Here is a 16,350-nt window from a genome sequence, read left to right as displayed (position 1 = left end):
CCAGATCTGTGATTATTTTCAAAATCAATTAAATTTGCATTTTAATTAATTTTATGAAAATTTATTGAAAATGTTAAATCTTTTATTTTTTGTTTCAGTCTGTGGCCATTCTGGATCCTATCAAACCATCTGAGCCAGCTTGGAAGATGTGTAAGAAATAACGATATTAAGAAAAATTGTGGTACGGGGAGATGACAAAGGACCACACAGAAATACTATGGACACCGACATGCTCAATCACTTCCTCATCAGTTGTCAACCAAATATCATCACAATTTCGACACCTTCCAAGAATATTGTTCAATTTTTGCAGTGTCAGCAACATAAACTGCTGGAGTATAAATGAGTGGATATGTAAAATGAATGTGAACAACAGCACCTTGAGCAAGTCTCTTCTACCACAACTTTGGTTCCATGCAAGTATTGTGCATGAAAATGAGAGGACAGAAATATGCTAAACCTGCCCTTAAACGGTGGAGTCAATCTGATGCACAGTTTAACATCACCATGTGACTCTGGATTTGCTTTTAGCAGAGTGTAGAGTGCAGAGTGTTCTAAACATTGAAACTACAGCTTGACGTTTGAAGTCCATCACCTCATGTCCTATTCTCTGAGTAGAGCAACCCACAAGTCTTAGTTTCTTCCTCCCTCTTCTTTCCCCCATGACACAGAGACCCTGCAAAGGGTCATAAGCTCTATTCTTCCACCATCTCTGACTCAACCCGTTCTCTTTCTCAAAATTGTGCTTATGATCTTGAATATCATTTCATTTATCTCCTGAGAATATTGAAATAATCTTCTGAGAGAATTGTAAATAAAAAGACAAAAAAAAAAAACAAGTTTCATCCTCTAGGATGGCAAAGAAAAACAAAATAAAATCAACAAACCATCTAAAAACATTCAAATGTTGCTTTTAACTACTTTGCTTTATTAAAAACACAGTAGCTGTGTTTTTAATAACCTCAGTAGATAAAGACAAACACACTCTCTCTCTCTCATTGTTGTCACTATGGTTACACACATGTCATTTCATTCTGCAGAGAGCAATATGTAACTGTAACACGAGATAACTGTAACCTCACAGTGAAGCCAACGTCGACATTGGACAATCAGACTTCTAAGAGGCGAAAGTGATATTATATATCGCATTGTTCCGAGTTCAAAATCTAGGAAGGAAAGGTCTTATTGATTAACTCAGCCATTTTACAAGCCATAAAGATGGCTAGGTGAGGTGTTAACTGTCTTCCTTCCCATAAAACAGCTGATAAAATGAGCAGCATTGGGATCAATGAGGTATTATTGTCTAGTCCCAGGTCAAACATATCTAAGGTTAAAAAGCATTCCAGCCTTACTAGGAGTATCTAAAGTTAAATTATCCCAATGTGTCCTTATTTTGAAGATGATTGGGTATGATATAAGATTTGACTGTTATTTCCAGCAGGGATAGTAACTGCATAAAGGCTACCTTGTTAACTTGTAATAGAAAAGAGAATTTTTATTTCTATGGGTTAATCAGAAGAAGAAGGTTTGTACTTATGACCTTTTACACAGTTTCTGGGACCAGCAGTGGGGAGACAGGGGACCTGGTTGTAATTTGGAAAAAAGGACTTTGCTAAAAACAGACCAGGAACAGGTGATGGGAGTTAAACCGGGCAACAACTCAAAACAAATTGGTACAGTCCATCAAATGGGCTTCTAAACAGTTTCCTTCTACCTGACTTCACTCACAAAGCTTGAGTTTCTCCAAGATATCATGCAGTGTGGAATGCAGCTCAGAAAGGTTTGATGCAAAACCAGTCATCTTCACCAGACAGCCATTGCTGTATGCAGCAGGTTTATTCTTGGAAAATGCTCATTTCACACACAGCAACTCTGGAAGGATGAAGGCACATGGCCAAGTGGTGAGGGTGTTGCACTCGTATTCACAAAAATCATAGTTTGCATTCCTAAACATGGCAATGCATTGTTCTTGAGCAAAATGTCTTCATTTCATGTTGCTGCAGTCTACTCAGCCGTAAACAAGTCACTCTGCAATAGACTGATGACCTGTTTTCTGGAGAAACACTGGGATCTCAGTCAGTTCTGCACCATGGAAACTAAGTAACTAATCCTGATTCTTAGCACTTGAAGCAGTAATGTTCAAGGGTTGATGAAGATGAGGTCTCACAATCTGATGTCCTCCACAGCCCAATGTGTCTTCACATGTTCTCTATAAGACACTTTTTCCAAGACTATTTCCACAGCAAAAAGTTTACACATGTTCAAGTGTACACAAACATGTTAAATATCAGTGCACACAAATTCTATTCAATGCTGCTTTGTGCAACTGTTTAATCTTGTCTTGTAACTCAACTAGTAACATTATCCTGTTTGGTATTGGTCGAGTAATGCAAACCAACCAGTTAACATTCTTAATGTTGTGTGGGTCTGAAATGACCAGAGTTGATTGTCCACATCTCTTACTGAAGTATGTAATGCTGAAAAGAAAAATTAAAATTATGGAACGTTCTCTACTTTAAGATAGTCTACACCTAGAGTAGTATCCTAGCCCTACTGTTGTTCAACATCTACACAAATGAGTAACTGAAAAAGGACAATACCATTCTTTTGTTTTTGTGATGAATTATGCACAGCTTACCAAAAGTGGAAAATTTCAATGGCATCAAAACAACTCCATTGGCTGCTTTCCACAGTCTAAACTATTATTTACTCTAAAAACAATTGTTTAATTGTTGTGTGGAAATACAAGTTCCTGTGTTCCAACTAAGAAAGAAGGAAACCAAATAACTAATGGTCTGGAACAAAGGACCAGGAACATTGCCAGAACCCCAAATGTTTTGTGATGTTACTAAATCATGTCATGTGTGTGTGTGTGTGTGTGTGTGTGTGTGTTTACATTTGTGCTCTACAGAAGTTGTGAGCCATGAGTGGTGGTGGAGTTGTCACTTCTGTCAACAAATTGTCTGTTTGCTTTGCACCTTCAGACAGGTGTGAAATATATTCCCTTACCCAAGAAAGAGATAAGGATGAATGACTAGAAAGGGATTCATTCAACTGTAAACAACATAGTCAATAGTATATTCATATAACCCATGCAGGCAAGGAAAAACAGATGTGAAACAAACAACTAAATGAATCAAATAATCAAAAGGCCAAAATGAGCCAAGAATAGCATTCTAAACGAACAACAAAGTCACCGGAGTGGCTGTATGGAAAGTAGCTTGCTTACCAACCAAATGGTTCTGGGTTCAGTCCCACAGCGTGGCACTTTGGGCAAGTGTCTTCTACTATAGCCTTGGGCTGACCAAAGCCTTGTGAGTGGATTTGGCAGACGGAAACTGAAGGAAACCAGTTGTGTGTGTATATATATATGTGTGCGTGTGTGTGTGTGTGTGTGTGTGTGTGTGTGTGTGTGTGTGTGTGTGTGTGTGTATATATATATATATATAATATATATATATACACATATATGTGTTTGTGTGTCTGTCCCCACCATCATCGCTTGACAACCGATGTTGGTGTGTTTACATCCCCGTAACTTACCAGTTCAACAAAAGCAACTGATCAAATAAGTACTACGGTCAGTTTGTTCGACTAAAGGCGGTGCTCCAGCATGGCCGCAGTCAAATGACTGAAACAAATAAAAGTAGAAATAAACTTCCTGGGAGGTTCCAAGTCCTCAGACGACAACCGTTTGACATTCAGCCATAAAATAGGAGTGTGTGTGTGTGTGTGTGTGTGTGAGAAAGAGAGGGAGGGGTACCCTTAATTTGGCATGGTGTACCCTTAATCTGTGCTTGTATACTCTGGTGCATGTGCTTTTACACAAACACACACAGCGTCTTATCTACACTCTCTGCAGCTCAAATCCTATATATATACCACACAATATGGTTGTATAAGTAAATATTCACAGTGTTGTCTCAATTTCTTAGACTGATGCTCAGAATTGGATCCTAAAGACAAAGTTTTGGGGAAGAGAACAACATTTGCTATATAAAAACCATAACCAAGCACACGGTATACCAACGTTTCATGTGTATGTATATATATATATATATATATATATATATATATATAGACACGCTCTGCGCGCACGAACGCATGTGTGCGTTTATGTACGAGAATATATAGTTAAGAGGCAGGCGGAGACTTACAATGTAGTAGTTGTTGGTGAGGTCAGGTTGGTTTCATTGACGGACTGATAAACAAAGAAGTCACGAGATAATATGTAATGTGTACGCACTGTGTATGGAGACATAGATACATTACACACAAACAAGCATACAGATAAATAGATAGACGTGTGTGTGTGTTTGTGTGTATACACAGTAGGGGAATAAGAAGGTGATGGTTTTATATTTAAACAAAACTGTGTGAGTGAGTGAGTGAGAGAGAGAGAGAGAGTGTGTGTGTGTGTGTGTGTGTGTTCGTGTGTAGATTCTTTTAAACGCATATTCCAAGCTGGCTGTAATTCACAATGGAAAATAATAATCCTTTCGGTTATTGGCACATTTTGGGGGGCGGTAGGAGGGGAGTTGATTACATTAACCTCACTGCTCGACTGGTGCTTATATCGACCACGAAAGGACGAAAAGCACAATCGACCTCGGCGGAATTTGAACTCAGAATGTCAGGGCGGATGAAATGCCGCTACGCACCTTCTTTGCCCGGCCTGCTAACGATCCGTCCAGCCCACCGCCATGCTTTCCCCAGGCTTGTTATAAGTTCCATACTATCTCTTAACATTTTGCATTTTAGTAAGAATGATACGAAACATTAATGATCTATTATCAAATACCAACAACGTTTAAAGCCCGTCCTTAAACTGATTTTCAAACCCTGGGAAAATGTATCAAAATGTAAGGTTTCTATTTTACTTTACAAACACTTTTGACAGGTTTTCAAGCAAAACATCGCACAGAATCATAACTTAAACCCTACCAACTCATATTTAGATGATATCGTTATTGTGTGCAGTAAGCAGATGAGCTAGAGAATCGTTAGCACATCGGACAAAATGCTCAGCAGCATTTGTTCCGGCCCTAAACTTTCTGAGTTCAAATATCGCCGAGATCAACTTCACCTTTCAGACTTTCGGGATCGATAAAATGGAGAACCAGTTAAGTACTGGAGCCCCAATTAACACCACTCTCCCTAAAATTGCTGGCCTTGTACCTAAGTTTGAAGCAATTATTGTCCGCAGTAATTCTGATGAAATTTATGATAGGAATCTCAAAACATGTCATGTGCTTCGGTCAAAGAATTCTTTCAGTTAAAAAAAGAAAGGAAAAAAACTACGTTTTGGTCAAAACAAACATCAAATTGCTTTGTTTAATCATTTGAAACCACAAAATAACCTGTTCCTGTTCGATCGTTTCTTTTCAGATACTTTACCATTCCTCATCTAAAAAGGAACTTGAAAAAGTTCCCGAGTTGCTGGTTAATTAAAGTAAATTATATATTTTCGGTTCTCGATGAAAAGCTGTTGCGTTTTCCATTTCTTATTACATTTTCTATTGAGGAGAAAAAGAAATACGGTTGTGCTGAGGTCTTACATAGAAAGGAGATTTCTGCTCAACCAGATTGCAAATTTCTACAAACGTATTCACGAGGAATTATGTCAACTAAGTGGGAGAAAATACTTGTATTATGTAAAGAGAAAGCCGCATTTCTTTACTACGAGTGTTAGATGTTAGAAAGAGCAACTCTCACTTATTGCAACTCTTGTGAATTCGTGTCTGTAAAAGAATGATATCTACTGAAACAAAGAACTGTGCAAAGTAAAACCACTCCTTCCAACCTGAGAGGCAAAGCGTAAGAGCCAATCAGACAATATGGAAGTCAGTGTTTGTTAGCTTTGAATTCACGGACTCTTCCCAAAATCTCGTTAGGAAGACGTTCCTTTTTAAGAGCTTCACTCAATTCCTTCTGCTCTCAATTGTGCCAATTGAAACTCGTAACAACTCCTTTCTGACGACATTCTCTAGATGGCGTCTCACTAACCTACTTGACCAATTTTTCCTGACTGCCCGTATGTACACACACACACACACACACGTAAGTATGTGGTGAAACATTTTATTAAAAAACAACAGGCCGGTGTGTAAGCACAAAAGGGTCAGATACAGTTGTATGAGACAGGGAGCTAAAGTTGCGTACCGTTCTAGAGATCACCTGCCCAACGGATGTGAGTGTCTCTTCATAAATTGGTGGGAGGGCCAGTGAACTGATTAGAAACCTACACCTCTTGTATCCAGAACATAGATTTGCATTTGTTTCTTTTACCATCGGTGCAATGGGCTACATAACATCAGATCTGCATGGAAACCTCGAAATGCTTGAATTCTCCAAAACAGAACAGAGTAAATCGATCCACATTCTCCAGATATAATCGATTAAAGGAACAGTGAAAATTTGGAATCATTTCAGGGATTCTCTATTTGAGGTTCCTTAGAGAAGATATGCACACAATCATATATACATCTGTAATGCACATGCACGCGCACACACATAAATAGTAATGAAATATACACACTTGTGTCCTATTGTGACGCAAGCATATACACACGCATATATCAGCTAATTCAGGTAACCACAAACCTCGGGAGCTGTTTTGACTTAAACAAAAGGACTTTGCCACTTTGTAACCGACAGGCTTGGATTTATTTTAAGATCCCATAGATACACACGCATGCGCATGGAAATGACTTTTAGTAGAAGCTGAACCATTGCAATGTAATAAAGTTTTGTGTAAAGTAATGAAATACTCGACACGTTTTCTCATCATTGCGAAGCAGCCGACCCTTCCATGGCCAACCGTTAAGTTCACGGAATGAAATCCATCAACATTCTCAACCTCAATAGCACTTTCATTTTATTCTTCGTTCAACATCAACAATTTCTCCAAGAAGGAACATTCTCCTGGGTAACAGAGACAGAAGTTATTCTAACGAATCCTTAGATTGCCTCCAACTGCTGATCTTCTGTCAGCTTGTTCAAAGAGAATGAAACCAATGGCTTCATTTGTCACTTTGTTGTTGCATTAAATTGAAAATGCGTAGACAGGCCTGCCTGGCTAAGGAGCTTGTTTTGCAGCCTCGTGGTTTCGGGTTCGGTCCTACAGCGTGGCACCTTGGACAAGTATCTCCTACTACAGCGCTAGGCCAACCAATGTGAGTGGACTTTGAAGACAGAAGTTGTGCATCCCCGAATGCCACCGCCTAACAACCGGTATTGGTTTGTTGACGCCCCCATAACTCACGCTTTGTCCTAATTTCTGTTCGTAGTTATATCATTGTTATCTTTTAATAATTCTACACTCACTGTTTTTCGGCGGGAGGGAGGGAGGGATCGTAAATTTCTGTTTTTGTTTAATTAATGTTATCACGTAATGAGCGAGTTCTTTCCCTTATGTAAATCGGATGTTCAGCGGTAGCATCATTTGTTGAATAAAGTCTTTTAGTATCTGAATCTATGATGGTTTCTATCAACAGGCCAAAAGACAAAAGCAATCAATAGCAATCTGTTGATCATAGGTCTGTCCAGTGAACAGCTGGCCTGGGGCTAAACACCACCACCATTAAAAACCATAGAACCCAGTCCTACCATCATCATCATTATATGCCATACCACGGACCGAATGGAGTTATATGGACGCTAGTCCTGACATATGGTGTCTCTTCAACATCCTTAGGTCTGGGAGACCATCTCGGCGCTACTTCGGTATGCGCGATCTACGTAGCTAACCTGATTGATCGACACTTCGGTATGCGATCTACAGGTTTCATTTATTTATTACGGCTTAAATAAAACATTCTTACATTTTTATACATTTACTTATTTGTAGGCCTTGTGTCAAAATCTGAATATCATTATTAGACCGCCAAATATACGTGTGTTTGTGTGTGTGTGTGTGTGTAGAGTTAAGGCTTGACAGGATAATTTTTTAGCTCTACCCAGGGAGAGGAGTTTAGAGCAAAAGGTTAATCGAATAAAATCGACAGTATTACTTGGCTGGTACTTTTTATTGAACCCGAAGAGATGAAAGGCAAAGTTGACTTCGGAACGATTTGAACTCATGATAATGATTTCTGATTTAGGCCGAAGACCATCCACTTCGTAGGTATAAAAGGCGAAGATGACCTAGGCGGGATTTGAACTCAGAACGTAAAATGGTGGTTTCTAACACAGGCACAAGGTCAAAAATTAAATCTACCTCAGCACATGACTGGTATTTACTGTTAAATGATTTCGGTTGTCATGACGAAACTATTTATTCACATTTCTAATGACGTGATATTGAAATAAAAGGTTCTTCGATGAATTAAAGGGACAGTTTTAATACAGTCTTTGTATATATATTCGAGGTGTGTGGGAAGACGATCGTTCGAACAACGTTTTGTCTTTGTAGAAGCGTGGATAGCATGTGCTGGAGGTGGGGGGGGGACTTAAAAGGTTGCAAAAACACAGTAAACACGCGTGAACATTATCACACTTGTCATGTGTTTGTGGAGATTAATAATTTTGGCTGAAATGCTGCTATGAAAAATGCTTATTTCATTCCAAACAAAGATCGATAGAACCTTATGTTATATTATTCAAGCAAGTCACTCCAATATGGTCGGTTTTCGTTTATTGTACCTAAACAAGATAACAGACTGATAAAATAGCAATGTCTGTGGGTGAACATTAAAACTTCTGTTTTAACATAAATTCGTGACTGTGGATCTGAATGAGACAAGACATTGCCAAGTGGAATGACGAGAAAGCAACACGACCACATACGTGTATGTGTGTATGCATATATATATATCTGTGTGTGTGTGTGTGTGTGTGTGTGTGTGTACATACATCTGTTTGTATGTATTTGGATACACACACAAGACACAAGCATTGGTATGTGGGCGAAAGCAAAGAATACGCATAGCCGGTGTTTAGGGTTAGGGTTAGGGTTAGGGTTACGCCGAAAATGGGTTGTGCGCGTATCCTTTACCCCCGCCGGTATGTGTATATAAACACACACACAACACTCATCCACAGACGTATGTAAATCAGTAATGCTTGTGTGTGTGTGTGTGTGTGTGTGTGTGTGTGTGTGTGTGTGTATGCACACACACGCACATGTTTGTATATATCATGCATATATACACGCACACACACATATATATATTATGCATATATATACACACACACAAGCTTGTATATATTATGCATATATATACAATACATACACAAGCTTGTATATATTATGCACAGACACACAAACAAGTGTGCAGATACGTGACCAAGAACTGCTTCGAATTAAAAATATAATTCAAACCGATGAAAGATCGATCCCAAAGCTGGATGTAGGCGAGGCGGTAACCTTAATCCTGTACATGATAGTTAAATACGAGAGTCTGGAGTAAATATTGGTAAAAATCATCGGAGATGTGAGTGGAATTCCTAAAGACCAGATAAGAAAGGAAAGAGGGGGGAGAGTAATGGGTTGGTCGTCGTTTGTGTGGCGTGATGGGGTTTGGAGGAACGAAATAAGGTGTATGAAAAGGAGGTGTGTCTGTCTGTATATTAGGGAATAGATAAATATGCTGAGGCCAGTACATCTATACACACACACACACGAAACAAATTTATAAAAACAAATGGATATAGAAACACAGATTGATGGACAAAAATACACAGAGATATGTTAGTAATGGGTATAGGGCAGTTGTAAAAAAGAATAAGACAGCCAAACGAGATAAATCGATATAGAGAGAGAGGTAGGATGGCGAGGTAGACATAGGTAAAGGCTAACAGATGGAAAGGTAGTCATAGACAGGCAAATGTAAGAATTTAATGGAAAAAAAGACAAAACCCGGCAGAGACATGGATACAAAAGAGGCCCACGAGGGTGGATGGATGAAGAGAGAGAGAGAGAGAGGTTTGCAATGAATTGACAGGAGAAGAGAGGTGCAAATGGATAAGTAAAAAAGATAAAACGACAGAAGTCGGCAGACATGTAAACATGTATTTATGGGAGAATGTAAAGAGGAATCTAAAGGAATGTAAAGAGACGAAAAAAAGACACATTTGAGAGTAAAAGGGAGAGAATGAAGAGAAAAGAAAGTATAAAGATAAACCGGGATGAGAGAGGTAGAGAGAGTTAGTGGTGGTGGCCATTGATAAACGTCCAGAGTATCCTGATGGTTGTAGGAAAGGGCCAGAAAATGTCCCTATCATGTTCATAAACATGCAAGCACACATATCGTACTATTTAATATGTTAATATAACCACATTTAGATATATAAAGGGAAGGAGGCTACTATTAAATATTGTAATATAAATCATAAACGCATATACACTATATATATACATACACTATATATATATGTATAGGCATTATATATTTTCAAAAGATTTACGTGGGGGTGGGGGTGTATAAAAGGAAGTCTTTCTAGTATTTCATAAACATAAGCATATTTTATTGATGGTAACAGTGTAATCATGTCACATAGCTGAACTGTTCCACAATTACGAATATATACATACACACACATATATACAGTGTATACATCCTGTGTAAGGTTTAGGATCTGTGGCTATCAGTTTCGGAAGTAAAAACATTTTAGTGTTGAAGAGGAAAGTACATAAGCATGTGTATGTGTGTATATATATGAGTGTGTGTGTATATTATCTAAACACTTGTGTCGTGTGATATCTGTGCATTGCGCCGATTGTATATAGATCTAGTCATAAATATGTTGTGAATGTGTATATTTCTGCATGCATTTTGTGTGTATATTGCCTCTATACAGCAATATATTTTGTTGTGAGTGTGTGTGTAGTGAAAAGATTGGAATTAACGGTGATAACCTTTAAGAGGGTGGACACTGACCAGGGCAGGGTTAGGATTGCCCTACAACATACACGTGTGTCCAAAGACAATCCCTTACACATGGGAGAGAAAAGGATTGTGTTTATGTGCATATCCGTGTGTATAGATTTATCACGATTTATTTTATTATTAATTTAATGACACAGAAATAAATAAACATTAAGTAAATTTTACTGGAAAACAAAATTAACAACCTACCTTTGGTGGATGGGAATGAAGAGGTATGGAAAATTCAGGTAAAAATATTCGTGTTGTTGAGAAAAAAAAGAAACAACACAAATATTCACAAGTATATATATATATATATATATATATATACACTATATATATATATATATATATCCTAGAAGACAAATGGTAAAAAAACAAAAGAGAAAAGTGTGAGTATCCCAGCTGGTAGACAACTATTTTCTGTCTATTGGTAATGTATGTTTATGCATGTGTATATATATATATATATATATATATGGGAGGGTGTGTATGTGTGGATAATGCGTAGAAATGTTTGCTAGCAGCGATTTTCAGTAGAAAGCTCCATGCGTCGAGTTTGGTTGTCTAACAATCATTGTATTGACGGCAACTGTAGTGGTGGGAGGGATCGCAGTAGTTAGAGACATAGTATGGTCATGCAGTAGTGGTGGTGGAGCTTGTGGTTTGAAATAGCGGTATTATGAGTACAGGTTGTTGCTAACAGTGGTGATGGTAGAGGTCTTGGTGGTAGTATTTAATCGTAGTACTTTGATATAAGTTGTATTAGTAGTAGTAGTAGTAGTAGTATGGTGGTAATAGTTGTGGTGGTAGTGTGAGATGAGGAATTGTGTTGGTAGTAGGAGGGATCGAAGTCATCGTACTCTTCTCGCAAAGGTGGTGGTAGTTAGTGGTAACAGTGGGAGATAAAGAACTATAGTACCGGTGATAGTACTGTGGGGATGGCGATGGTAGTTGTGGTGGGGGTTTGAATTAATGGGAGGTAAGAACATCAGTTGTGGTAGCAGGCAATTCGTTTTGCTACTCACCGACAGCTTGCTACACAATTATCTACTCCTCCTCTTACTCTCAATCTACAGCTTTTTTTCCTCTCTCACATTATATATATATATATATATATATATATATATATATATATATATATATATATATATATATATATATATATATGTGTGTGTGTGTGTGTGTATATATATATTTCTAAAAGAATGTTTTGTGGGACCCGAAGGTGCATCAGCCAAAGCCACTTGATCATTGTGCAAATTTCTCCGTATCAAACTACTTATATATCCATCGATCTGCTTGTGTGCATTACTTTCGTATTCTGTTTACATAATTTCCTGGCCCACTTCTTTCTCGTCTTATTCATTCTTCAACTCCGATATGCTGCTGTCTAGCTCCAGGACGGACCCATGATCAAAGGTGTTTTTTTATAAGCCTGGTAATTATTCTATCAGTTACTTATGGAAACACAAACATACCAAGATCGGTTGGCAAGCGGTGGTGGAGGACAAAGACAGACAGACAGACACACACACACACGACGAGGTTCCTTCACTCACAAGGCTTTGGTTAATCCAAAACTATAGTAGAAGACATTTGCCCAAAGTGCCACGCAGTGGGACTGAACCTGGAACCATGTGGTTGGGAAGCAAACTTACCATACAACCATGTCTCTGTGTATATGTGTGTGTATATATATATATATATATATATATATATATATATGTGTGTGTGTATATATATATATATATATATATATATATATATATATATATATATATATATATATATATATATATATATATATATATATATATATATACGTAGGCACACGAGCGATAAGTTCACGATATCGCCAACGAGTACTTGTATATTTTTGGGTAATTCGTAATGGATTCGTACTATACTTATCTCTCGTGTGTCTACGTAATTTTCAGTCGTTGGTGATGTCTTGTACTTGATGTATTTTATATTTATTTATTCATTATCGAGCGCCACGCAGCTTTGTCCAGAGTTTTTACTTTATATATATATATATACATATACATAAACAGGGCAGCGAATCAATGAGCGGTTACTCAGACGGTTGCGACAGTTTCCACTGCAAGACCATAAAAATCGACCTCAGTGAGATTTGAACTCAGAACGTAAAGGGAGGTAAGTCGTTGTTTCCCTGTGTAGGACGCTCCGACTTCGAAATGGAGTTTTGAGTTGAAAATTTGGAAGGAAAGATAAAAATTAAGCCTCAACTGTTTCGTGCGCTTTCCTAAAATATTTTGTTAGTGGCTTAACAATATATATAGACCTTGTTAATAATAATATATTTTTTATTTCTCTTATTGTTACAGCACGACGATATGTTGTTTATCGTGGATTGTGGATTATCGTAGATAACCCATCCCAAGGATTGGTTTATGGACGCACAATGAATTTTGGAAATTTATTTTAAGGAAGTAAAAAAAAAAACAAAGCACTGAGAAATATGGTCAATAAATTAAAGCAATGCTTCTATGTTCAGCTGTCTATGCCGACTCTGCCATTGAACCCCACTTACTTGGATAAATACTTTTTCATTCTCTGGGATTCATTTTTCGATCACCGTCGCTTTTTAAAAAGTTATTAATTCTATTTTTAAAGAGGGCCTGGAGGAAGGGTCATAGCGCGTGGCGTTTTTCAGACTCTTCAAGACCAGTGAGATAGACCGAGATGATATTATTGCAGGATCAAGACGACCTGGGCTTCAGGACCAACAACCCATAGACTTCTGTCCGTTTTTTTTTGTTTTGTTTTTTTCGCTCGTTGAGGTGGGAAGACTTTACCCATCCACGGCCATTCAGGGAACCTTTGAAACAGGTGGAAGGGAGAAAGGGGAGGGGAGGCAGAAGGAAGGTAGTGTTCTCTGACTGGAGGCTTGTGACACAATAAACCCGCTAAATGTAACCAAGCTTTTGGAGATAGTTTTGAAAAAAGTGACGGATTAAGTCTATCCACGAAGTAGACAGCGGGAAAATTTGAACTTAGAATGCAAAGGAGAACAAATACCGCAAGACATCCGGTCCAACCTTCCTATTCTTCTGCCAACAGACCACACTGGAAGGGAACTTTCGTAAATCTATCCCGAAAAGGCAGCATTCGAACTCGGGACAATTACCGGGGACATACTATTCGACATTCCAATAACCACACCCTGTTTTAGTCAGGAGAGAAGGCCATGTCCAAACAAGACCGTTTACAGATCCCCCGAGATGAGTGGGAGTAAAAGAGGGGAGAGAGGAAGATATCCTCAAATCTGAAACCTGGCTTGATCGCCCGAAACTAGGTAAACTTCCCTAAAGACACAAGATACCGGATAATGGAGTAAGGCTGACCATCCAAGTAGACCACGGCGAGATTGAATATAGAACGTAAGAGCAGGACACAGAATACCGTGAGGCATCTTATCTGACTCTCTAACAGTTCCGGCAATGCCCCACCACCACCACGTTGAATTCGTACTTTTTAATCGACCACGAAAAAATGTCTTCATAAGCCTTAATAATGCGATTATGAAAACTTTGACCGTCTCAAAATCTCTCACCCATTCTCTTTCTACTAATTCCTTGATCTCAAAAGATGTGTAAAAGATGCACATTTTCCAACAAAGATTGTGTGGAGTGATGAGGCCACATTCAAATTAAATGATTCAATTAACTGCCACAATTGCACCTACTAGGGACCTGAAAATCCGCATGTTATGGTGGAACACCATGTTAATTGACCAGGCGTTACATTGTGGTATGGCTTATCATCAAGAGGATTAATTGGACCATTCTCTTTTGACGCTACGGTGACTGGTCCCGCTTATTTGGACTTGCTGCAACAGTCTGCCATGCCAAGCATTAGAGAAGACTTTGGAGATGAAGAATTTTCAGCAAGATGGAGCATCCCCACAGTACCATCGCTATGTTAGAGCCTTCCTTGATGAGATCCTGCCAAATAGGTGGATTGGACGAAGGGGTTTCGTTGAATACCCTCCGCATTCACCAGACGTCACACCACTAGACTTTTTTAAAAGACAAAGTCTACGCTATGAAACCTGCAACAGTCGCTGATTGGAGAGCAGCCATTGAACGAGAATGCACACAAATACCAAACGAATTGTTTCGTGATGTTTGCGATTCCATTGCTTTGCGTAGTCAGCGGTGCCTGGAGCAGAACGGACGTCAGTTTGAAAAGAGGCGTTGACAAAACAATAAAATAATGTCTGTAGATTCTATTAAATTTTGAAAACGAAATGTATTTTAATAAACACCTACTTTACAATTATCTAAAGTGTGTATACATTTTTGGGGGCACCCTGTATGTATGTTTTTGCTGGTCATCCCTCTTATTTTTGTATGTAATATAATTTTAATCTTCGGATTTTTTTTTAATATGCTAGACCACTGGTTCAAATTGATTAATATCCATTTCTACCCTCATAAATAAATTTTTATACAATAATGTTTCTCAAACCGGTAAATTTGCTGCAAAAATTTATTAACTGCAGAATTATTTCCGGACTTAGCGCGCCAGATTGAAGACATTTAAAAGGATACACTGAATGTAATTTGTAGAACTCTACACGTGCTCCCTTTCGGTTGGACGTCCTGTGTCTAGTTCTGGAAATTACATCGCAAATCGACAGACTACGCTGACGATCCTGCAAATATTTACTTATGTAAATTTTAACAGGTGAAACCATGGTGCGTAGGTTAATCGTTTTTATTTAGTATTTTTTCATTTGTCTTGCCCTTTTACAGTCGCTGAATTTTTACTGAGAACATATATTTTTTTCGTGGTTAGATGATTCGGCATCTATTTCTAGCATATAGGAGTCCACTTTTGCTGGTCATCCCTCTTATTTTTGTATGTAATATAATTTTAATCTTCGGATTTTTTTAATATGCTAGACCACTGGTTCAAATTGATTAATATCCATTTCTACCCTCATAAATAAATATATATATATATATATATATATATATATAATTGCATTGAATAATTCCGAGTTAATAGAAGATTCTTGGTTACATACTTGCTGTGATATTAAGCAAACTGAAACTTCAACCAAATTCAATAATAAAAAACAACAAAAACTCTTTAGTTAAGGTTGACAAAGGGAAATAACTCTTCATTATCCTCACAAAAGAAAGTGGAGAAAATATTTTCGTAAAGTAAATGGATGGAGGTTAAATATAATATATGGCATGCTATAGAAAGATTTAACCTTTCGTTACAAGTCATTCCAAATTTTTTCTATACTCGCTCGCTTTGGCGATGAAGTTGTTTTCCTTGCACACGTTTTTATGACGATGTTGTGTCATTGGGGTATAGAGTCAGGTCTTCAAACAGCAAAGTGTGCAGAACATTCTCTCACTTGATGCAACAGACACAGGCTCGCAACATGGTAACATTTTCATCACAAAGAATGGTCCATAACGTTTTCAGAAGAATTTTG

The 16,350-nt window shown here is 38.0% G+C and overlaps 1 protein-coding gene and 1 long non-coding RNA gene across 5 annotated transcripts in view; one reads left to right on the top strand and one right to left on the bottom strand.

Annotated features, from left to right (window-relative positions):
- LOC149131579 (uncharacterized) overlaps window positions 1-2,833 on the top strand; it is a 41,332-nt gene extending 38,499 nt beyond the window's left edge. For both annotated transcript variants that reach the window (XR_016237710.1, XR_016237709.1), the window contains one exon: window positions 99-2,833. This is a non-coding gene — a long non-coding RNA (uncharacterized LOC149131579). The remainder of the gene's footprint in view (window positions 1-98) is intronic.
- LOC106878803 (H(+)/Cl(-) exchange transporter 3) overlaps window positions 1-11,219 on the bottom strand; it is a 111,404-nt gene extending 100,185 nt beyond the window's left edge. For 2 of the 3 annotated variants that reach the window (XM_014928142.3, XM_014928141.3), the window contains exon 1: window positions 11,079-11,214. The gene's annotated coding sequence lies outside the window, so the exon portion shown is untranslated. Of the gene's footprint in view, window positions 1-11,078 lie in introns of all 3 variants that reach the window. The other variant, XM_014928143.3, reaches the window with a different exon arrangement.
- Between the last annotated feature and the right edge of the window lie 5,131 nt (window positions 11,220-16,350).

The sequence above is a fragment of the Octopus bimaculoides genome, chromosome 20 (genome assembly GCF_046866305.1).
Source record: "Octopus bimaculoides isolate indiv1 chromosome 20, ASM4686630v1, whole genome shotgun sequence".
NCBI classification, from domain to species: Eukaryota; Metazoa; Mollusca; class Cephalopoda; order Octopoda; family Octopodidae; genus Octopus; species Octopus bimaculoides.
This window is presented reverse-complemented; position numbering and strand designations above follow the sequence as displayed.